The sequence below is a fragment of the Sinocyclocheilus anshuiensis genome, unplaced genomic scaffold (genome assembly GCF_001515605.1).
Source record: "Sinocyclocheilus anshuiensis isolate Anshui unplaced genomic scaffold, SAMN03320099.WGS_v1.1 scaffold749, whole genome shotgun sequence".
NCBI lineage: Eukaryota > Metazoa > Chordata > Actinopteri > Cypriniformes > Cyprinidae > Sinocyclocheilus > Sinocyclocheilus anshuiensis.
In genome coordinates, this window is record NW_015536489.1 from 237,565 (window position 1) to 241,878 (window position 4,314).

A 4,314-nucleotide genomic window follows, 5' to 3' on the forward strand; every position below is an offset into this window, starting at 1 on the left:
GACGCTTTTATCCAAAGCGACTTACAAATGAGGACAATGGAAGCAATCAAAATCAACAAAAGACCAATGATATGCAAGTGCTATAACAAGTCTCAGCTTAATGCAGTACACGTAGCAAGGTTTTTTTTTTTTTTTTAAATCATATAATAAATAAAAAGAAAACAGATAGAATAGAAAAAGAATAGAGCAAGCTATAATTCAACATTCAATTTTGTATTACTGTTTTTAATAAAGTACATTTGAAGAATGAAAAGTTGGACACCTTTTTTTTTCTTGAGGAGTAGGTGGAATCTTCACATTAATTAACTTTTATCCTTGCCACAAATAAATTGTCATGTGCGCAAGGTGCCAGGGTTAATAGGCAAAGGTAATAAACGTAGGATCAACCCCTGAGGTGAATGTTTAGATCTGTTTGGTTGGATCTGTTTGGATTTGTCAAATCGAAACTATCTCTGTAACTCGTGAGAGTTACTCTTCTTCAGACAGGCTTAAGAAAGAAAAAAAACCTACCATGATGCATTTTAGCCATGTAGCTTACATTAATATTTTAAAAGCTAGATTTTTTTAAAGACTAAGGCTGATGATACACGGGGCAACTTTTTTTTTAGAGCAATGCTGCTTGGGCACTTTCACAGAATGGGTAACAAATGTCTCTCCGGATATTTTATATCGGCCGTGGGCCCTGTGTCTCACCTGGCTGGCCGTTGACGGCAACACTGCTCAAAAAGTTGCCCTGTGTATCATCAGCCTATTACTTAATTACTACTTTTATTAACCAAGGAAGCATTCAATTGATCAAAAGTGACAGCAAAGACATTTATAATTTCATAAAAGATTTCCATTTCCAATAAACACTGTTCTTTTGAACTTTCTTTTCATCAAACAATCCTACAAAAAATGTAGCGCCGTTTCCACACAAACTATTAAGCAGCAAAACTGTTTTCAACATTGGTAAGAAATGCTTCTTAAGCACTAGGCTAATTCAGCATATCAAAATGTTTTCTGAAGAATCATGTGACACTGCAGAACAAACAAAACAGAACAGTAGCGTACGTTACACAATTAAGACTGCTAAAACCTATCCAGCTTTACAACTTGTGTGATCTGAACCATTTAATAACCTTTTAGTTCACTAGCACAGATACTTAACGTACACAAAATATTCCTCTTCTTAAAGTTTAGCTTCAACTGTTTCCTCTCCACCTCGCAGTATGAGAAATAAAGCTAATGTCGCACACACAAAACATTTGCTTTCTCCATTTATGTCTCTGTCTCTCTCTCCTCAGTCTTACCTTTCTTTGAAGTGGATCGTTTCCTTTGTCTCTTTGTGAGCACGTATGGGCAGATTGTTATTGCTTTTCGCACCGATTTCTCTCTTTCCTTTGTTTATTTTAATCCTGTCTCATTACCCTGTTGTCACAGAGCTGTAATACAAAACATGATAATATAAGACTTCTGCTGTTTCGCAGTAATCTGGACACTCTCACTCACAGCTGCTTGCACTTCCTTGTTTTGCTTCGAGAGTTATTTCACTACTTCCTGTTCCTCCAACACAAACTGAATGACAGGAGAGTAATTACAGCAGACGAAGAACAGGTTCCGCAAGAAGGGCAAAAAGCATGGAAGGATATTTAGATACCTACATTTTTAGTTAGTTGATTTTTGATCGTTTTAAAATCTCTCTCTCTCTCTTAACGTGTGAAGTCAGTGTAAAGCAATATTTATGACACTACATAAAAATGTATTAACCACCCAGGCAAATTTGAATGAAAAAAAAATTGCCAAGTAAATGACATAAATTACCAAAATCTTGAAAAAATAAGCAATAATAATCTGCTCTCAAATGTTGGGGGCGTGTCCGCTGGCGGCGCTGAAACCACGCCCACTCGCGGGAACGCTGCCACCTCTCTCAACTGTCAACTAGTGATGGGAAGTTCGGATCATTTTACCGATTCGGACCTTTGAGTCTCGGTCAGCAAAATGAACGAATTTTTTTTCGAGTCATTTCGTTCATTTTAGCAAAATATAATTAAAATGTTACGTGTTACTTCCCTAACACGTCTACTACTTAAACGTTGATCACACTACAAACAATACAAAACTACAATGCTATAAGAAACAGAAAAGATTAATTAATTGTTTACCTGGGTCTTCAGTCTATGATTAGCTCACCTCACCTCTTATCTGACAAGTCTTCAGGTTTGAGTCACGGCGCCGCGCAAACCGATCGGCGGCTGACTTGAAGCAGTGCATGCCGGTTAGAAATTTTGTCCGACTTGAACCTGCGCCGACGCTACGTCACTGTCACGTGTGGCATCAAAGTACCGCGATATAGTTTCGAGAGCAGCCGGCTGACTCAGCTGGCAGCTTTTTCAGAGGACTGCAGGAGTGCTGATGACGACACAGCTGTTTCACTATTGGCCAAATTCACCACATGACAACAGGTGCGTTCGACTTGAAGCACCGCTACAGACGGCAGTCAACGAGAGTAGCCGCTTGCAGTCGAGGGTGGAGTTGAAAGCGGAGCCGTCAAGCCGGACACTTTCTGCACCCGTTAGTGACGCTCACGCGGTGTTTGCGTACTCTATCACAGATGAAGTGAATTAAATGCAATATTTGTCAAATACACAGACGTTTCAGAAACGTTTTCATGAGTAACAGAAACACTTTTTATATACTGCTTAATTCAGCGCCATCTGTTCAAGAATAAAGTTCAACGTAAATATATACTATTTAAATACTAATAAAGTGGGGGTATACTGTATATGCTTTCATGATAAACGTGACTCAATATAACATTGCGACTACAGTAAAAAACACTTCATCTGTGAAAGAGTATGCAAACACTGCGTGAGCGTCACTAACAGGAGCAGAAAGTGTCCGGCTTGACGGCTCCGTTTTCAACTCCGCCCCCGACTGCAAGCGGCTACTCTCGTTGACTGCCGTCTGTAGCGGTGCTTCAAGTCGAACGCACCTATAGACTGTATAAAAACATGGACTTAGTGTCTGTGACGTCACTCGTAGGTTTCCGAAGAGCATTTTTGAAGCTAAAGTAGGCGGAGCCGGCCGTCGCCATCTTGGCAGCGCGTCACTCCCGTATAATCAAAAATGGGCAAAAAGGCATGGGTGAAGCTGAGGTGCCTGGTTGTTGAAACCACGCCCCGTCTATAGTGACAGTAGTGCTGCTGTGCAAACACAAAACACCATAACTTCGTTTTTGGTCGAAATTAGTTATTGATAATTTTGGGACATATATGACCTCCTTTATCATGTGTATAAGTATCTTGGAGAAAAGCCCCGGAGAAACCAAGGCAGAACACAGTTACTGCTCTGTGACTTTGTTTTAGAACGCTCAAATTAAGTTACGGTGCTCAGCATTTTTTTAGCCGTTCGTCAATATTACTGTGCCAGCCTAGAGTTATACGCGGGGCCGCATTAAGACCTTATGGGCCCCGGGGCTATGACTTACTGCAGGGCCCCATATTACAAATTATATATATATATATATATATAGCTTTACATTTTGATGCATTGAAATTTCATAATTCTTGTTACCAATTTCAATATTTAAAAAAAATAAAAAATACTAGCCTACATAAAAACAAGCTTATACTTAAGACAAGTAGCTAAACAGCCACAAATGACAAAAAAATAGACCTACTTAAAACACTTATAGCAGGGACGTGCACAGACATTTTGAAGGGCAGGGGCTCAAGTAGAAAAAAGGGTACTTCTCATATTTATTTTAATTTTTTTCTAAACAAAACTTTAAATATATTAGGGGTGTGCAATATTGACAAAAATATATCTCAGTATTTTCTGGGATTTTATTGATAACGATAATTAGACGATATTTTGCTGAGTGTGTTATTGTGCTGATATCTTAAGGACTGCCGCGGACAGCTGACTCCTAAAGTTTTTGATATTGTTCATATTCTGTGTGGTGTTCAGTTCACAGCAGTGATAGAAATTAATCTTTTCCAATAAGTTTAAATTGATTTTATAGGCATTTTTACATTTATAAAGCCCTTTTTTTCTAAATGTGTGCATCTTCTTTTCAGTCAAATTCTTAAATTGAATAAGTCAATTAGAATAATAAGTCATTTGGGCTGTTACCAAGCAAATTAAATCAGTATTGACAAAATTAATCTTTGCAATACAGAGGAAACAGAAGCTACATCTGAAGTGGCATTTAGATGCATTTACTCGCTGTTTAATGCAGGACATGAATGCATTTAACCTGCAGTTACAAATGTATGAATACTGTTTTGATATTTTAAAAATAAAACGTTGAATACTGATATTTGAAATTAT

At 38.1% G+C, this 4,314-nt stretch overlaps 1 protein-coding gene across 2 annotated transcripts in view; it reads right to left on the bottom strand.

Moving 5' to 3' along the window:
• Positions 1–1,533, bottom strand: part of trim44 (tripartite motif containing 44) — a 58,019-nt gene extending 56,486 nt beyond the window's left edge. The window contains exon 1 of one of the 2 annotated variants that reach the window (XM_016481487.1): positions 1,492–1,533. The gene's annotated coding sequence lies outside the window, so the exon portion shown is untranslated. Of the gene's footprint in view, positions 1–1,292 lie in introns of both variants that reach the window. The other variant, XM_016481479.1, reaches the window with a different exon arrangement.
• Between the last annotated feature and the right edge of the window lie 2,781 nt (positions 1,534–4,314).